Below are 20595 nucleotides of genomic sequence, written 5' to 3'. Positions count from 1 at the left end.
CCCCCCCAGGGAGCTGACAATGCTTTACTTTATGGCGATGCTCCTATCAGGCTTGTGATGGAATGCCTGTGGTGAATGGCAGTATTTAAGAAAAATTAAAGGCATCCACTCAGGGCACCGAGATGCATGTGGCATGGTTCCTGCTCTCCGGGGCCTCACAGGTTAGCACCTTCAGATTTCTCTTCAGAGACACAGACAGCAGCCTCTGCTGCTAAACACCGGATTTATACAGCTGTGATGCAGTCATGGCCAAGGACCCTTTCCGGGAGCAGACAGCGTCACCCCTTCAGCCCAGGACCACAGATGATGCAGAGGATGATGATGCACTGCTCACCCTGGCTGTTAGAAATCCCCAAGCTCTGGCTCCTGTTGGAGATTCTGATTGGACTGGTCGGGCAAGGCCCCCGCAGTGGCATTTTAAAGGCTCCCCAGGTGATTCTGCTGTGCCCACCTTTCTGAGCATCAGCACTGCCTGGGGAGATTTCTAAACATCACAAATGCCTTCACTCACTCCAGACTCACCAAGTCAAAGCCTTCAATGGGATGGGGCTTGAGCAACTGTTATAAAAAACCCCCTCTGTTGCTCTCATGCAGAGCTGCAATTGACAACCATGAATTAGATTTATTATCTTTTTGAGATCCAGTCCACTTTCTGTGAAATGGGCTGCACTAGAGGTGGGCTGCCGTTCAGCGGGATCATGCACGTTATATACTTGGGCACACATTCATTAATGTGGATGTTTAGCAAACTGTCCTCCTGTTGGTACTTTCAGCCTTCAAGTGGCCAACTGCTTCTGGCTGGTTTAAGCGATGGATTTAATTTACTTGAACATTTTCTCTTTGTTTTATGCATGAGTTCTAAATGGTGTGGGTCTCCCATCCTGCTGTGAATAAAGCCATCTAAAACTGTAAAATTTTTGTTTTGAAGGGAAATCTATTCACTTTTCTGTCAGTTTCTTTGGGCCCTTGATCTCACCTGTTCACTCAGGAAACACAGGTGAATGTTTCTTCTCTGTCAGACATGGCTCTTGGCTGGAGATCCACCCAGCTCTTCATGGGGTTCACCACTAATGAGAGGGACAGACATCTAAACAAGTAATAAGGGACTTCCCTGGTGGCACAGTGGTTAAGAATCTGCCTGCCAACGCAGGGGACATGGGTTCAAGCCCTGGTCTGGGAAGATCCCACATGCCGCAGAGCAGCTAAGCCTGTGAGCCACAACTACTGAGCCCAAGTGCCTAGAGCCTGTGCACCGTAACAAAGAGTAGCCCCCACTCGCCATGACTAGAGAAAGCCTGCACACAGCAATAAAGACCCAATGCAGCCATAAATAAATAAATAAACAAGTAATAATGCTGATTATTTGGTGAGGTTTTTATGAGGTCTATAGAGACAACACTTAAGAAGCACTTATCCTCCCACCCCGCCTTTTTGTACATCTTTATTGGAGTATAATTGCTTTACAATGTTGTGTTAGTTTCTGTTGTACAACAGAGTGAATCAGCTATACATATACATATATCTCCATATCCCCTCCCTCTTGAGCCTCCCTCCCACCCTCCCTATTTCACCCCTTTAGGTCGTCACAAAGCACTGAGCTGATCTCCCTGTGTTATGCGGCTGCTTCCCACTAACCATCCACTTTACATTTGGTAGTGTATGTATGTCAGTGCTACTCTCTCACTACATCCTAGGCTCCCCATTCCCCCCTGGGTCCTCAAGTCCATTCTCAACATCTGTATCTTTATTCCTGGCCTAAAAGGGAACCCCCCTGCACTGTTGATGGGAATGTAAATTGATACAGCCACTATGGAGAACAGTATGGAGATTCTTTCCCCCTTTTGAACAAATTTTTTCAACAGCAAAACTGCAAAGTGTTTTGAAACAACAATGAAGTGATTCCCAGGTGCCACATAATCAGCTGTAGCCACCTCCATACAGTTCAAAAATCAAGACTTTTATATTATGTTCAAGAGAATCCTAGCTGACAAATGTGAACCACTTTCTGTTCTGAATGGGGCATCCCAGGGTGGGGGAGACATTGGGTTTTGTGTGTGGGTGTCTGGTGGTGGTGGTATTGGTCTTTGCTCTCTTCTGGCTGGGCCAGGAAGGAAAAAATGGTATTAAGAGATAAATATGTACCTGGAAGGGCGGTCTATTGACTAAGGAGGCCAAAGAGGCAGAGCTCCTTGCTCTTTAGATAATTAAATAGATCTTGTTTCTACAACTTTTAACTGAGTGTAGAGCATTGCTTCAGATGTGGTCGTGAATGCAAACATGTCTACTTTGTCTGTATCTGGGCCCGGGGACCACATTCCAGATCCTCCTTTTCCTACACTCAGTATTTTGAATGCAAATATTTTAATAAGAATTACACCCATACTGAGGAATATTCATTGAAAATGTATTCTTCAGATTAAACACTATTATCCAATTTAATTTCTTGCTCAATCTTCTATGAAGTGCAGTTAAACTGCCTTCAATTGTTTCCACTTTTATTTCTCTGAAATTATTTTTATCTAAATCAATTCTTTTCATGCAATTGTTTTTGCTCTAGAGATTTAATTTGTTGGCCAGATTTATTATTAATAAGAAATTTTACTGATTATGGCTTCTGCCATTGTGAGTTTTCTTTGTGGTCATTAATTCTACAAAGTCCAATTTTCTGGGTCAAATTTTACCATGTGCAATGTTAGCCATTGCCAGCTTTATTTTGAGTTGATTATTTCTACCAGTCTTACTTGCTATGAGTTAGATAAATGATGGATTATATTTATTTCTTCCCTAATCCATGAGAAAATAAGAACAATTTTCTGCACACAATTCCAAGTATGCCCAACTCTTTAGGATGGTTTATTATTGGCTAATCCACATTTCCACATCTTTCTGTCTATTTGTATCCTATGAACTAATGTGTCCACACTGCTCTTAAATCAGTAAGTAGATGCTGGGGTCAAAACAGCATATTTTCAAGGCAATCTTTGTATATTGATGAGCTTTTCTAACTGGGTGATATTACTTGATCCTGGGAGAGAGCCTTGTGCATCTGGCCCCTCCCACACATCCACTGTTACTCAGACCCCACGGTCCAGGTGAGAACTGGACTGAGAGAGCTCTGGGATTCTCCAGGTGAGATTCTTGTCGAAATGGAAGTAACAGGATTTACCTAATGACAGGTCAGGAAGCAGAGACAAGTGTATGCACCAGAACTCCATTCAGGAAGAACATTGTATTCATTTGGAAGAATTACTTCAAAAAGCCTCTTGGGGTAGACTTCATGCTCAACCACCAGAATGTAGTGGCTGAACTGACATGAGAAAATAAGGAAGAATATGAGGACGGGAGGTCCTAGAGAAGGAGGTGGTAGAGGGAGAGATGAAGATGGAGCCTGCAGTAGTCTGCCTGGGCTGTTGTAACAAAGTGCTGCAGACTCGGTGCTTTAAACAGCAGACATTTATTTTCTCACAGTTCTGGAGACTGGGGATCCAAGGCCAAGGTGCCAGGGAACTCACTTTCTGGGGAGGACCCATATCCTGGCTTTTTGGCAGCTGCCATCTCCTCCTGTGCCCTTATGAGGTTGGGGGTGTGTGTCTCTCTGACCTTTCTTCTTATGAGGACACTAATCCTATCAGATCAGGGCCCCACCCTTATGACCTTATTTAATCTTCTTTAGAAACCTAGTCTCCAAATGCAGTCTCACTAGGGGTTAGAGCTTCAACATACAAATTTTAGGGAGGATACAAACATTCAGCTTGTAACAGAACATTTGAGCAGTGGGTTATCAACAGCCCCCTATGGGAACTGACCCCTGAATCCCAGATCTTTGATAAAGTTGACTAAATTCACCAAAGCTAGGGGGTAATTTGGATTTCCCACGGACATCAGTGAGGGAGCTCATCAGAAGTTTTCTTGGGACTTGGTGTAAATGAGAGAGAGAGGGCTTTGAAATTCTATAAACCATAGAATCAGGGATTTAGAACAATCTGCATTAGTTTTGTGAGAGGTTATAAAATGTATCTGGACAAGATAAACTTACATATGCGTACATGTATATATATATCCACTGTTTACCTATCTACTTATTTATCAAAAGACTTGAGGAGACTTACAGAAAAATAAGAGAAAAATAGATGAGGAAATCAGGCAAGAGAGATAATCAGGTAGGAAAGGAAATAAATATCTGTAAGGTCAGCACATAGAAACTTATAGGGCAATAGAGAATTTCAAATTTTATGGACTGCACATTGGTGCTAAGCTTCCTGGTAGCCAAGGCAAAGAGGGAACAAGAAGCAGATAAAACACTTTATTATAAGCCTCTAATATATTACACACAAATGACCAGTGATCTTACTTTGTCTCATATTCCCCATAGTATTTGATGAGAGAAGCCAACTTTAGCAGCAAAGGGAAATATTTAAAGCAGAGATATGTATACTAAACTTCTAACAACACTTCTATACTTTAAGTAGAATTCCCAGATGTAGTCTACAGCCACTGAGGAAATTCTAGAAATGGGCACCTCACAGAAGAATCCTCATTAACCCAGATTAATTCACCAAGCATTTGTTGATGCCTACTTTGTACCAGCCAACGTCCTGGTGACACTGTAGCCTGTGTCATTGTTTCCTGACATAAACACACATAGGTAAGGATGGACTAGAGACATCTTAGGTTATTTTCCCCTTGTTCATGTTTTCTATAAATATTTGCTGGTCCTACTTTGTGTCAAGCATTTCTCTGTATGCTAGGGGTACAGAAGGGTAAGGTCCCTCACCTCCGAGCTCATAGCAGGCAGACCAACCAGTGGGCTGAGATGTCTACAGTGACGGATGGTCTGTGAGGGGTTAGATTCTGGATGTCTGGGCACTGAGTGTGCACCCCATCTTCACTGGTGGTTGTGGGCCACCCTGAACCTTCCTTGTTTGGATGACATTGGCTTCCTCCTCCAGACCTTGCTCTTGGGTAGTGCCAAGGTCCATCTAGGTGTAGCTGTGAGGGGGTGAACCATGGCCCTGTATCATGTTTGTACTTTAAGCCATATTGGAGGATCTATCCAGTCCAGAAAATCCTGGGAATTTCCCCCTCAAACTTGCTTGCAGGATGTGGGCTCTGTGACCCCTCCTGGGTGTGGCCACAGAATGAATGACCCAGCCCTGGTCTGGCTTCTGAGAGAGAGGAATTACCAAAGGACATGAATGCTCTCAGCGGGGTTCCAGGCGGCCCCGTTCAGGTGTAGCCACAAAGGATGAGGTCCCACCTCTGGTGTCTACTGCATGTCCGAATCCACCCACCTATAACTTTCTATAACTTGGACACCAACAGCCAAATGAACAGCCCATGTTTTCTTCTGTGAAGAAGGTTAAGTAGGAAGCAAGAACCCAACCCACTAAGGTGATCATTCTCTCCTGACCAAATGTTTTTTTTTTCTTCCCTTAAGCCTGTGTAATGACTGGGTCTCCCTCTGTCCATCCCTGGAACCACAGATAAGGGTAATATTTATGTAACACTCACTACTTAAGCTATGCCATGCTTACAAGCATCTCACACACCTCAAGGGATCTCATTAGGTCCCTATGAGGAGGTGCTGAATGCTCTCCATCCCAGGGAGGGGAAGCTGAGGCATGGGAAAGAGGTGGGGTGGGATTTGTAGCCTGGCTTCAGAGTTAGCTCTCTTCCTTACTCACTGTGCTGCCTCTCAGGTAGCCAGGGCTTGGGAAGACCTTTCCTATCTACTGGTGGATGAATGCAGACCTTTGGCTGCCTGGTTTCTCAGGGACCTTAGGTGGCCCAGATCTTACAGTGTCCATCATGGATAAATTGTTGAAACTATATGCTCACAAACATCTAAGAGGGTGCCCTGGGCCACCATTCAGGTGGTGAGATATTGGGGGGTTGGACATTTTACGGGTGGACCTGTCGGAAGCGCTCCCATCCTTGAGTGTGTGGCTGTGTACATTTGTCAAAACTCATTGAACTTGTTAAAAAATAGATGTGTTTCAGTGTGTGTAAGTTATAACTCAGTGAAGTTGATTTTTAAAAGAGGGAGAAGTAAAAATATACCTCAAACCCTAAGCATCCAGAGTCCCTTTCCCTGGGTTGCTCAGGCCGGCCATTCCCCAACCATGGTGCCGTCATGTCCTCTGTTGGCTGATGCAGCTCTTGGGCCCATGACCTTCCCTGATAACTGGGAGCTGGTGTGTGACGGCTGGGGGAGAGTTATGTGTGTTTAGTGATGACAGTGGAGCTGGGGATTCTTTGGCATGCTCTGTCCCTGTCTGTTTTATCAACTGAAGCTGCCACTGGTGTTGCCAGCTGAGAAGCCGCAGAGCTGTCACTCTGGTGAGCTCAGACCCTGCAGGGAAGGCAGCCAGCTGTGCCTGACAGAAGCCAAGGGGGATCCCAGGGCTGGAGCTGCAGGTTTTACAGAGAGACTCCACATTTCTAGGAGAACTCCTCTGGTCTTATTTGCCATCTGAAGCATGGAAGGATAATGCTTGGAAACTTGTTCTCAAACATATGGATACTGTGGGCTCATCTGAAGCCCAATGACATCAGATTTTCATAAGCATTGGGTAGCCAAGACTTGGCACCATCATTGACCAGCAGCAAACTTTGAGCGAGTCACTTAATTTTTCTGAGTCTCAGCTTCCCCATCGCTAAAATGGGTAGAGTAAGCTCTGGCTCATGAAGGATGCTGGGTTTTGGTAACTCTTACTTCAGGGTCTCCTCCTCCAGGATGCATCCCTGATGATATCACCATCTCTGTCTCCCATCCCTGCCTGTGAAGTTTACAGCCCTGATGGTTTCAACTACATTAAGGTATATTGCTTTGGGTTAGGGTTAGGGTCAGCATTAGGGTTAGGGTTGTTGAGTCAACTGTTGTTTAGTCAAGTGATTTCCTCCACTAGAATGTAACCCCCTGTGGGCAAGGACCAACTTTTATACCACCTTCCCCATCACACTCTCCTTGATCACCACATTATTACCTGGTTGAATTTTTTCCATAACACTCACCATTGTCTGAAATCATCTCTTTATTTATTGTTTACTCCTTATCACCTGACTCTCCCACTAGGCTGTAAGCTTTTGGTTACATTTACTGCTCTATCTCCTGGTATCTAGAAAGGTGGGTGCCAGAGAAATCCTGGGTCCTTGGTGAATATCTGGGAATGGATCTATATACCACTTCAGCATCCTGCCACTCCCAGCACAGATCTGAGCATACTTTGGGCTCAGCATGTACTTTCTGGTCTGTTGGCTGGTTGATTGAATTATACACAGGACCAGTCCCTGTCAACAGATGGTCAGGGATGGGATTATGATGGTCCCAGGTGTCTGGCCTGAATGGGGCACAAGGGACATGGCTGATTTTATGGGCCCATTTGTGGCTGCTGATTGTAGCAGTAGAACAGAAATGGCTTCGGCTACAAAGGACAGCATCATGTATCACCAGTGTCTCTTTCATCAATCTACTCTGAAAGCCGATTTTTCTGAAAGAGCCCTTTAGTGGGAATGCCAGGTTTGTGAAGTGGCAGTCAAAGATAAAGATGGAAGGATGCTCTTCAGGCCTTTGAGTACCTATGAGTAATTTTTCTTTTTTTTTTAATTTAGGAGGCAAATTCTAAAGGGGGAGTTGACAGGTTTTATCCTCCCTTAAATTTCAAATAAGACAGATCTTGTTTCCTCAGTAGGATTCTAGGCTAGGCCATCAATTTCCCTTTTTTTTTTTTTTTTTTTCTTTTTGCGGTATGTGGGCCTCTCACTGTTGTGGCCTCTCCCGTTGCGGAGCACAGGCTCCGGACGCGCAGGCCCAGAGGCCATGGCTCACGGGCCCAGCCGCTCCGCGGCATATGGGATCCTCCCAGACTGGGGCACGAACCCGTATCCCCTGCATCGGCAGGCGGACTCTCAACCACTGCGCCACCAGGGAGGCCCCAATTTCCCTTTTTATTTTTTTCTTTTCCATTATGGTTTATCACATGATATTGAATACAGTTTCCTGTGCTATACAGTAGGACCTTGTTGTTGATGCATTCTCTATATAATAGTTTGCATCTGCTAATCCCAAACTCCCAATCCATCCCTACCCAGCCCCTCCCCCTTGACAACCACAAATCTGTTCTCTATGTTTGTGAGTCTGTTCTGTAAAAAAGTTTGTGTCATATTCTTAGATTACACATATAAGTGATATCATATGATATTTATCTTTCTCTGTCTGACTTATTTCACTTAGTATCTCTAGGTCCATCCATATAGCTGCAAATGTCTCAGTTTCCTTTTAGTCAGAAATCCATTTTGTGGGAACGACCTTTGTCCTGACCTATGTGATAAGACCAGGAATTTGCTGCAGTGTCATTGAGGGTCAATAGGACCATGTCTAACTCTTCCTTTAGGGCACTGGGGCATTCCTGCTCCCCTTACCTAGAGTGGAAATTTCCAAAATCAGTGAGCCTGACCATGGAGCATCTCCTTCTCACAATATGTAGGATGTCCACTGCCTGGCTCCTAATGACATCAGTTCATGCATCTGAGACCACACAGCCAATGAGTGATGGGTGGAGTCGGCTGCCGGGCAGTTAGATGATGGACACCAGTCTATCATGCCTCCTGCCTCTCAGGAGGAAGGGAGTAGTAAGGGTGACCACCCCATCTTGGATTCCAGCTGGACACTCTCAGCCCAGGAGTTCTCTCCAATTGCTGTTATCCCTTATCTGCACATGGCCTCTACCAGACACCATGTGAAACCCAGCAGAACAATCCTAGGTTGTGGTTCCTGATTCCACCTGACCATGCAGGCAGGGCATCCACAGAACCAGATGAACCCACTGAACAGAGCATGGCACCCAGAGACAGGGCTCTGTGAGTTACAGGAGGAGCTGTATGCTTCCTGGGAGAGGCAGATGGACGGATTTCAGAAGACGGGTAGGACTTCACTGTCCAGAGAGGATAGTGTCTTCAGAGAGTGTCCCAGCTGTTAAAAGCATGTGCCCAAGTAGAGGCAGGTGTGAGCATGGGAGGGCGGACCCAGGGGAAGAAAGATGTGGGCAGAGCAGTGGGTTTGCAAGAAGTGAGGAGGGCTGTTTAAAAAGGTAGACAGGTGAGAAAAAAATAAAGATAAAAAAATAAAAAGGTAGACAGGGAAATTCTATCCTGTTCCATTGATCTATATTTCTGTTTCTGTGCCAGTACCATACTGTTTTGATGACAGTAGCTTTGTAATATAGTTTGAAGTCAGGAAGCCTTATTCCTCCACCTCCATTTTTCTTTCTCGGGATTGCTTTGGCTATTTGGGGTCTTTTGTGTTTCATACACATTAAAAATTTTTTTGTTCTAGTTCTGTGGAAAATGCCATTGGTAATTTGATAGGGATTGCATTGAATCTGTAGATTGCCTTGGGCAGTATAGTCATTTTGACCATATTGATTCTTCCAATCCAAGAACACGGTATTAAAAAAAATAAAAAGGTAGGCAGGAAAACTGAAACTTAGTGACCAAAGTTAACTCCCCAAGTCACACATGGGGCAGTGGAAGAGCTGGGAAAGTTTAACTTAACCAGCTTCACCACTGGAAGTGTTAGTCGACAGGCAGATATGACTCAGAGAAGGCAGGGCTGTGAGTTCACATTTGGGGTCCTTGTCCAGTCTCCTAGGTGACTTGGTCCCTTACATCCAGCTGGTCCCTGTGCCCTCTTGACACCCCAGGACATCCAGCCTCAAACTGCCTGGTGAGTGTGGTCTGGAGCCATAACCACACATCCATGGCAGGAGGAGTGTCTGAGAATGGAGGGTCCAGGGCAGAGACCCATCAGGGAGGATTCAGCTGCATCTCTCTGCTCTTGCCCAGGTCCCATTTCTTCCAGAGGGAGATGCTCTCAGCTTTCAGCATGGCTGTGATCCCAGGACAAAACTGAACACAGCCAGAGGACAGTGTGGCTGCCATGGGGCCTCTCCAGCCCTCTCCTACTGAACTTGTGATCCTGCCAAGATGGAGATGATCACATTCACTTGTTGAAGGCTTAAAACAAAACTCAGCTTTGCTCCACTGGGTTAGAGAATCTCCAAGAAAACTCACAGAAAGAAAGAGATTAAAATGAGAGGCATCCTCTCACTCTTAGCAAGGACTGGTCCCCCCGGTCACGGCACGTGAAGCTGAGACTTGTCAGGAGTGGGCCCCACCATCCCCATTTCCTATCCCTTCTCTCCTTTTGGCAATAAAGACACGCTTTTAAATGGTTTTGCCCTTGAATGCTTTTCTCTTTATCGTCGAAAATGACTTATGCTGAAAATCAAGAAGAAAAAATATATACAGCATATCCTGGAAAATTGCATGATTTGGTGTTGCAAAAACCTGTACTTAGTGCTTCACTGGAACTCCTGTGCTCCGGGGCCACAGTAATCATAATTTCCCTCAGGAGAAACATGTTAGGAACCATATTTAAGAGAGATCTAAGTGTTCTGTCTTTCTCTGGTGTCACTGATAACAATATAAAAATACTAACATGCTAGATATGGTGTAAACCCATTTAATCCTTCCAACAACTTATGAGCTGCTACTATCTTTATTTTTCAAAAGAGATCATTCAGGTTCAGAGAGATTGGGTGAGTGGTCAAGGTCACCCAAATGGGAGATGTCAGCTGACATTCACATCCAGGTTGGACTGTCTCCAACATCATGAGTTTTTGCCACTTTACTGCCTGCCATTGTCAAGTAGAATGGCCACTACTTTTAGCAAAGAAGAATTCCCCACCTCTCTACAACCTGGTGATGCTTCCAGAACATGATATCAACACCACTTAATTCATAAAGTCACCAATCTCTTTCAGAAAACCCACTGATCAAGAATTATCACCTTATAAGTGACACATTTTTATTTAATTACAAAAGCTCTGAAGGTGGCATGTAATTTCACGCTACATCTCCTTGGCTTGCTTATTGCTTTAAAGCAACTATATCACTGAAAGGATTAAAAGAGAAATGGCTCCAGGGGATATAAAAATCCTTAGATGTTTGCATCTAAATAAACTGGTCATGCCATTAAAGGACAGAAAAAGGAATATTATTAAGCAGTCTGTAATTAAAGTATTGATTCTTTCTGCATGAATAAAAAGCAAAAATGTATTAATTAGCAGTGAAAATACTCTAGGATTAGGCTAGGAAGATACTAAAGTGAAGCACTCAATACAGTGCTAAGTAGTATATTGTTTTCCATTTAGAAGGTTTATATTTGAGGAAGAATTATAAAAAGACAAGTAATGTTTCTACTCGAAGCTGGATTATTTTGTTTAAGAGTTCGGGTCTTTTTTTTTTGTTTTTGGCATTGCTGTGAGTTTCTGGAGCTGCTGGCGTGGGGACGGGGAAGGAAAACATGGCCAGTGTCAGCGTCCTTTTCTGTGCTGCAGATGGGCCAGCTTCCTGCCCTGTGCTCCTGCAATGCTCTGTTGTCACTGTCTCGAATATTTGAACTAGGGGCTCTTCTTTTTCATTTTACACTAAGCCCTGAAAATGCTGCAGCAAGTGCTGCCTGTAGACACCCTTCTCCCCCCCTCACAGTTCTGCCAGAGGCTCGGCTGTCTTTACCAGGAATCTGTCCATTGGGAATTCTTTTCTTCTTTGGGGACCCTGGCTGACCTCTTTTTCTCGTTGTCCTTCAGAATAGTCGTGTATACATGCAAATAGGTACGAATGAATTCAGCAACACAAACAGTCAAACGGCCATAAAAACTGAACCAATTTAACTTTATAAAGTCAGCTGTTTTCTTTTACCTGTTATGGTGGTTGTCCAAGGGACTCACTGGATTTTTCATATTCCCTCTGGTCCCCTTGAGAAATGAATGTCATGCTTAAATGGAGTTCACGTGGTGCAGATATTTAGCTGATTGTATGTGGAAGGATTTCGTTATTGAAGTATTGTTAATTTACAATATTGTGTTAATTTCTTCTGTACAGAAGAAACTGTACAGCAGTTATTATTATTTTTTATTTATTATTATTTATTAGCATTTATTTATTTTAATTTTTAGTTTGTATTGGGGTATATTTGATTTATAATGTTGTGTTAGTTTCAGGTGTAAAGCTAAGTGCTTCAGTTCATATACATATATCTATTCTTTTTCAAATTCTTTTCCCATTTAGGTTATTACAGAATACTCAGCTCCCTGTGCGATACAGCAGGTCTTTGTTTGTTTTTTATCTTAAACATAGCAGTGTGTGTATGTTAATCACAAACTCCCAAATTATCCCTCCCCCCATCTTTCCCCTTTGGTAACCGTAAGTTTGTTTTCTATGTCTGTGACTCTGTTTCTGTTTTGTAAATAAGTTCATTTCTATCATTTTCTTGGATTCCGCATATAAGTGATATCATATATTTGTCTTTCTCCGTCTGACTTACTTCACTTAGTATGACAATCTCTAGGTCCATCCATTTTGCTGCATATGGCATTATTTTATTATTTTTTATGGCTGAGTAATATTCCATTGTATATATGTACCACATCTTCTTCATCTATTCATTTCTCGATAGGCATTTAGGTTACTTCCATGTCTTGGCTATTGTAAACAGTTCTGCAATGAACATTGGGATGCATGTATCTTTTCAAATTATAGTTTTGTCTGGAAAGATGCCCAGGAATGGAAATGCTGGATCATATGGCAACTCTATTTTTAGCTTTTTAGGGAAACTCCATACTGTTCTCCATAGTGGCTGTACCAACTTGCATTCCCACCAACAGTGTAGGAGGGTTCCCTTTTCTCCTGCATGTGGAAGGATTTAATACCCTGAAGATCATGCAGTCCATTCGCAAACTCTCAACCTAATGTTGTAGAAAGATGCTTACATGATCAGAAAGAAAACAGTAAGAAACATTCTGCAGGTGGATTAGAGTGCAGTGGCTGTACTGGGGGCAGCCTGCACTCCAAGGGTGCTGGGGCAACCGGGAATACTGGGTGTTTCCAGTGGACTAAAATGTCGGCCATGCACACAAGACAAGTGGGAGAGTCTGGTGCATGATGGGACCAGTGGGGAAGTGGCCCTTCAGCAGAAGGCTGCTGGGCGTACCTCCAGGTGCCCTGAGACTGAGGAGGTGCTGAAAAGAGATGCATTTTCCTGTCAAGGGAATTTGAGGTATGAGGTGCCTCTGAGGCACAGGGATCTCTGAAGAATCCATGCATGATCCCTATGAAGGAGTGGTCTCTAAACCCTGGCCAAGCCCGGAGAGATCTGATGCTAGGCCATGGGGAGAGGATGAGAGGAACAGGGACCTCCCTGCCCCCTCACATCTCCTCCCTTCCCCAGGTCCAGCGCCCGAGTGGGTAGACACCTTAATTAGCAAGGCAGATGGAATCACGGAGGGGAAAGATGGAGAACGAGGGAAGCCCACCTAACGGCTCACCTTCCTTTTCTACCTCCAGCCCCCCGCCAGCAACATGCCTGAGCTGGGGGAAAGGGAGCTTCCATTTTCACTGAGAATGAAGTCTGTGACTATTACAGGGATCTGAGCATATTTCCTACTGAACTGAGAGTGTATTTGTGGCTTGAAGCTAAGGGGCCTCTGTCTACCTGGTGGGGGACAAATGGGGTGTGCGGGCACTGACTCTCTGGGGGGTTTGAACAGGCAGGGGGGAAGTTTTATGATTGCATCCCAGAATCCTGCTTGTTCAGCAACGTGGTCACATGAAAAGGTCTTTGGCCCCTATTATGTGTCAGGAGTTATGCTGAGGGCATCACATGCCTCTTTCCACTTCATCTCCTCACAACAGACCCGCGAGGCAGATACAGTCCCTCAGCGAATACTCTGGCTCTCCAATACGCAGGGCCCCAGGTCTTGGCCACACTGTAAGGATTCCTTTGCTCCAAGCTTTAAAAACAGTTGTACGGTTGGATGCCATCACCACACAAATGGAATGCATGAGCTTCTCAGGAAGTTTCTGGAAGTGGAGTGTCCTTATTTTGTGCTTTCATCAAGCAGCGGGAGGATGGCTGTCTCCTCGGGATGCACAGCTGCTTCAGTGCCATGGGGCTCAGCTGGGTTCTGAGCCACTGGAGCAAGCAGTTTGCACAGCAGGGACTGCACTCTCTGCCTCTTTCTATTAAGTCTGGATTTAACTGGCAAGACCAAGTGGCTGGAGCTTTTCTGCCCATCCTACCAGGCAGGGTGCCATCCTGGCAGGTGGGCACCATGGGGCAGGTGCCAGGGAAACAGGAGGTCTGAGGAGCAGGGTCCAGACAGCTGTCACAGAGCATCAGCACAGCCCCTGGGGTTGAGCCCCTCCCAAGTGATGGCAGTGGAGCAGTGAAGTCCACTGGCCCTGAGGCATGTCTCCCCCCTCCCCCCACCCCCCCGCATCTCCTTCCCAGGCAACTGCTGCTTCTAGTGATATTTCATGGTTGGATTTGCCTTTGGCTTTTTTGCTCATTGAGAAAAGTTTAGATCCTCTGACGAGGGCTGTCAGGACCAAACACTGGCAAGTCACTTGCTGTTCCTTCCATGGCTGGGGAATCATGAGCCTGTTTTTGCATAATCCAGCAATCCGTATTCATTCCCTCGCCAGTGACAAATCCCTCACACCCCAAATGCTCACCAGGCCTGTCCTCAGACGCACATTCTGAAATGAGTTGCTTTCATAGGCGCAGTTTGGACCAAAGCAGTTCTTTTCCTCCATAGCAGGAAATGTCTTTTTGGCATGCATGTTTGAAATCATTAATATAATATCCTCAGTACTGAGCCATAGTATCGGACCCCATTTTTTTGGTCTCTTAAGAATTGCTCCCAATGAGATGAAGTTTGGGTTAATTGTAGAGATGTTGTCACAGATATTTTTCTTTCCTCACTTAGTTCCGGTATAAGAATGTCTGGGGGAGGCATTCCTTCTGACCCAAGGATCTGAAAAAAAAAATCTTTGCTTTATTTTATCTTCAAACAACTGCTAAGATTTTCTCTCATAGAAATGTAAATGGAATAATTCATATACTATCCCTTCTTGCTTTGACTGCCAGGAAGCTCGGCACCACATTTGCAGACTAATTTTAATGACAGTATGGCAATAAAGTATCTTTCCCTGGGTATTATATTCTGGTTATACTATTTTACCAATTTTTCTGATTCTGATTTTTAAAAGTTGTATTTCTATGCTAGTTTACTGAATTTGTATACATAGTAAGTTGCTACAAATCCTTTATGGAAGTGATGGAGGAAATATATAAATATAAAGAGCAAGATATGAAGATGGATCTCTTTTGATCTCAGTTTCTTTTTGAGACTTGAAGGCATTACATGACACATTCTACAAAGAAGACCTTGCAAAATTCTAAAGTAGGTGGCAAAGAGCTGGCAACCTGATTCTTTTTTTAAAAATAGTTTTATTTTTTACTTTAAATTTAATTTTAAAATCAGGTTCATTTTGTTTACTTTTTAATTTTTTTACTGAAGTATAGTTGATTTATAATGATTCTGGTGTACAGGAAAGTGATTCAGACACACACACACACACACACACACACACATATATACATATATATATTCTTTTTCAGATTCTTTTCCATTACAGCTTATTATAAGACATTAAATATAGTTGCCTGTGCTATACAGTAAGTCCTTGTTGTTCATCTATTTTATATATAGTAGTGTGTATCTGTTAACCCCAAATTTCCAATTTATCCCTCCCCTCCTTTCCCTTTTGGTAACCATAAGTTTGTTTTCTATGTCTGTTACTGATTCTTTTTTAAAAAGTATTTATTTAGTTATCTATTTGTTTGGCTGCACCGGGTCTTAGTTGCTGCATGTGGGATCTTTGTTGCGGCATGTGGGATTTTTTTTAGTTGTGGCATGCAGGATCTTTAATTGTGACATGTGAACTCTTAGTTGCTGCATGTGGGATCTAATTCCCTGACCAGGGATTGAACCTGGTCCGCCTGCACTGGGAGCATGGAATTTTAGCCACTGCACCACCAGGGAAGTCCCTGATTCGTGAACTCTGAACCCAAATTAAGGATGTAAAAATGTCCAGAGAGCACAGACAGAAGACTGGGGAGAGGGATTTCCCTGGAGACGTTTCCACGTCTCTTTGTCCCGACTGACAAAGAACCATAATTTCCCATTTCAAATTAGATCAAGAAAGGGACTCAGCAGGGCACTTGCAAGTCTGTGTCCTCTGCAGCAGGGGGCGCTGTGACACCCTCCTCATTCCTGTAGACACAGCCGTGGGTCAACTGTCCAGCTGGTACATGAGAGCTAGCGAGGGTGGCTGCAGTCAGGCAATCTTGGTTTCCAGAATATTCAGCACACAGGCTGTGAGATTGTTTCTCATGACCTAGAAGGAAGTGAGCCCCCTGAAGGCAGGACTGGCCCAGAGCCCTTTAACATTCTGCTCCAAAGACCACCATGGGGAGTGGTGGATCCCAGCAGAGAGAGTCAGTGTGGGTTGGGTCCACGGACATCCAGAAGCCAGGAGGCTTGGCCAGGCGGAGGATGAGGCGCTGGCAAGGCCACAGCACCTGACAGCAAAGAAGTCATGAAGGCACCCATCAAAGAGGATGCAGCTCTAGACCTTTCCCAGCCAGAGAGGGCAAATCCATCCTGTGACAGTATGGCCTCAGGAAATCCTCCCTGTTCACCTTTCCTGTCTTTCCCTCCACTCTGAGGGTGGGGAGGGGGCTCCCGATCTGGGCTCCAGTGGGACAGCAGGGTGGGTTTTCAGGAGGGACAGAAAAGGAGGCCCGGCACCTCCTCATGTACTCCTGCCCCCCAGCACATCCGCTTTGGAGCAGAAAGAGTTAACTTCACCCAGGGTCCAAATTTCGCTTACTCTACGGGCCCAGGCATTCTGATTTCTGCATTGTGACTGTGTTTGAGAATTCGCTGTCCTGGAACATTTTATATCCTAAGAAGATTCTTCCAATAGCCTACACTTTTGTCCAGGGACAGGGAAAGGACCACCCCCCAACCCAGCCTAACCCAAGTTCATAAATTTGGCAAGAGGCATCAAAGGCAAAAATAGCATTTGCTTTCTGACAGCATCCCATGGGTCCTGCGTGATTAGTGTGCTGGTTTTATACATGCCCTCACCCCTCATATGGACCGTATAAAACCTGGCTCAGGACCCGAGCCGTGCCTGTCCTGCTGACCTCATGTCAGTGCTTTTGCTTTTAGAGTTGTGACACCAAGGGCCAGCCTTAGGCAAAAAGCGCTCTTTGATTCCCTCCTGTCTTGCCTCTCGTGACCTTTCTACTTTCTGCTCTCCTCTCCTCCCCTCTCCACGCGAATGTCCCCTGCGGCTCATCGAGATGCCCTTTGCATTATGGTGGGCACTCAAGTCTTGGTCTGAGTATCTCCTGACAGCGAGGATGGACTCTGAGTCAGGCTGACACCCCTCGGTCTCCCAGGCAAGTGCAGGATGCTCAGCTCTCCGTTTCCTCCACATTCATGCATTCCCCATGGAGTCGGCTCCTCCACCTTCCTTTGATTTCTCGGCTGCAAAGGTCTGAAGCATCTTTTTTTTTTTTTTTTAAGATTTTCTTTGTTTTTAATGTGGACCCTTTTACAAGTCTTTATTGAATTTGTTACAACATTGCTTCTGTTTTGGTTTTTTGGCCGTGAGGCATGTGGGATCTTAGCTCTCCAGCCAGGGATCGACCCTGCACCCCCTGCACTGGAAGGCGAAGCCTTAACCACTGGACCACCAGGGAAGTCTCATGAAGTGTCTCCTTCTGATTCAGGTCTGAAGGGCCTCCCTGGAAGCAGGCTTCATGCCAGGTCCTACGGGACCCTCCCATCAGAGCCACACAGTGGTCTGAGCGCTCAGCTGACAGCAGGGGAGACTGACGCTCAGAGGTGATGCAGTGTGCCCCGGGCCCCACGACTAACAAGGTGGGGAGGCCAGACTGCAGCCCACCACCTTGGGCTCTGAGGCCAACACTTGGCTCTTCACACCATGTAATTTTGCTTCCTTCAGACTTAGATGATTGGAAGGCCACAAGGAAAGAGGCGCTGGGGACTCTTGAGTTCTACTCGTCAGCTGGTGTTAGGGGGAGACGCCTCCAAGGAAGAGAGCAGATAGAGATAGCCTGAACGGGGAGAGAAAGGCAGGCTGAGTCCTTCAGCAGAAGCCAGGAAGAAAAGGGTCCATGGGGCTGGCCAGGGCCGCAGGAGTGCTCCTCTTCGGCCACCCCTACTCAGTTCCCATGTTAGGACACCGGAAGGAGTGACACGGGCTCCTGCTGCCCACCTGGTGTGATCCGTTTGTGCACATCAGCGTCTGTTTTCACACTCGGCTGGACATCAATCATATCCTGGGCCAGGGCTCAGAGATTTTGGGGAGGAAGCGTAAGGAGCTGGGGAAGTGAGAACTGGACAACCCAGAGCAGCGTCGTCCAGTAGCAACTCAGTCTGAGCTGCGCGTGCATAGTCCTAAAGTTGCTAGTCGCCACGGGAAAATAGTAGAAAGGAACAGGCAGAACTAAATACAACGTATATTTTATTTAATCCAATGCAGGCCTTCCTTGATTTATTGCATTTCACTGTATTGCGCTTCGCAGATAACGCCTTTTTACAAATTGAGGGTTGTGGCTACCTTGCCGTGAGCAAGTCTTTCGGTGCTGTTTTTCCAACAGCATTTGCTCACTTTCTGACTCTGTGTCACATTTTGGTAATTCTCACAATATTTCAAAGTTTTTCATTATGATTACATTTGTTATGAAATCTTTGATGTCACTACTACGACTCGCTGAAGACGTACATGATAGCATTTTTATTTATTTATTTATTTATTTTTGCGGTACGCGGGCCTCTCACTGTTGCGGCCTCTCCTGTTGCGGAGCACAGGCTCCGGGCACGCAGGCTCAGCGGCCATGGCTCACGGGCCCAGCCGCTCGGCGGCATGTGGGATCTTCCCGGACCGGGGCACGAACCCATGTTGCCTGCATCGGCAGGCGGACTCTCAACCACTGCGCCACCAGGGAGGCCCAATGATAGCATTTTTAAGCAATAATTTATGTGCGTTGTTTTAATTAAGGTATGCACAGTTTTTTTTTAGACATAACGCTTTTTTAGACTTAATAGACTACATATAGTGTATACATAACTTTTATATGCAACAGCAAACCAAAAAATTCATGTCATTCACTTTATTGCAATATTTGCTTTATGGTGGTCGTTTGGAACTGAACCTGAACTATCTCCAAGGTATGCCTGTATATCAAAATATTACTTTTTCAACATGTAATGAGGTTACATTATATTATATATTATATTATATTAATGAGATATTTTGCTATTTTGGGGGTACTAAGTCTTGAATCTGGTATTTTACCCTCGCTTGGACCAGCCACATTTCAAGTGCTCAAAGCCACATGTGGTCAGTGGTTACCATGTGGGACAGTGTATTATTGGAAGAGGCCATTCTAGAGAAAACCCAGGGCTGGGGCTGGTGTAGAGTGACAACTTGTCCTCACTGTGGGCCTGGGGCAAGCCTGGCAGGGGTCCCCGGGATCCGGGGTTGACCCAGTGGGGAGTGAGCTTCAGTGGCCCAAAGCAGGAAGAGCCTGGAATGACGATGGGACACTTTCCAGTGGGCACCAGATGTTGGTACTGATGAAGCAAAAACAGCTGGAGATCCCGGGCATCCATCCCATCCTCAGCACCTGCCCGTGGTCCTGCATGTGCCTTCTCTGGGTGACGGCCGGTCCAGCCCAACCCTAAGTCTCAGGGCTGTGGCAGACACCCAGGAGGAGCAAAAGCGAGCTATCCATTTCACAATCACACCACAGGTCCTGCTTCTGGAAGGCCTTCTCAGGGGCCGTATGTGTCCCTTCATCTCCCCAGCCTGCAGGTTCTGACATCTTCTGTCATACCAGCTTGGGGGACAGGCCTTGTGTGATTTCCTCTGCTCCAGCTGACTCCCAGGTGTGTGCACCCAGGGAGCACCAGGTGAGCTGAGCCCACAGAGAGCTGCGGCCCCGGGGAGGGTGACTCAGACACAGGTTCAGCTTCCAGCTTGGCTGTGTGGCCCTGGTGTGCCCAGTGCCTCAGCTAGGAAGTGGGCGTGTGATGCTGCTGGGAGAAGGATGGATTAAACTCCCTTCTGGCTCTGACTTTATTATGCTTCTGTGATCCATTCCTTCCTCCTTCCCTTCCTCTCTCTGTCTCTGTCTCTGTCTCTGTCACTCTCTCACACACACACACACATACGTGAGGGTCAGTTGTCTGTGACCCTGGGGACATTTGTGAGCAAACCACCCCACCTCACCCCTTGCTCCAGATTCTTCTCCCTCTTTCAGCACTTTCTTCCCCACCCAGCTCACATCCTAATTTTGCTACACCCCATGAAACAACTCTGGCAAAACTCAAGCCTATTTAAGCCCCAGACAAGGTCAAACAAATCATGGTTCCTCAACACACTCTGTCGATTTTCACATCTGAGAGGAGCCCCTGCGGCTCCTTCTCTGAACAGCATTGTTCACCTTGTCTGCCTGTTGAACTTTTCCCATTCTAAAAATATCCTAGCTGGTCTTCATTCTACTTTGAAGCTCCTCCCTCACCCAACCAAAGAGCTAGTCGCTGTCCATCCAGGGCTATTTCACGACAGGACTCACCGCTCAAGTCA

The sequence above is a fragment of the Mesoplodon bidens genome (genome assembly GCF_964165515.1).
Source record: "Mesoplodon bidens genome assembly, chromosome: 8".
Taxonomy (NCBI): domain Eukaryota; kingdom Metazoa; phylum Chordata; class Mammalia; order Artiodactyla; family Ziphiidae; genus Mesoplodon; species Mesoplodon bidens.
The sequence above is the reverse complement of the archived record's forward strand: the minus strand, read 5'-3'. Positions refer to the sequence as shown.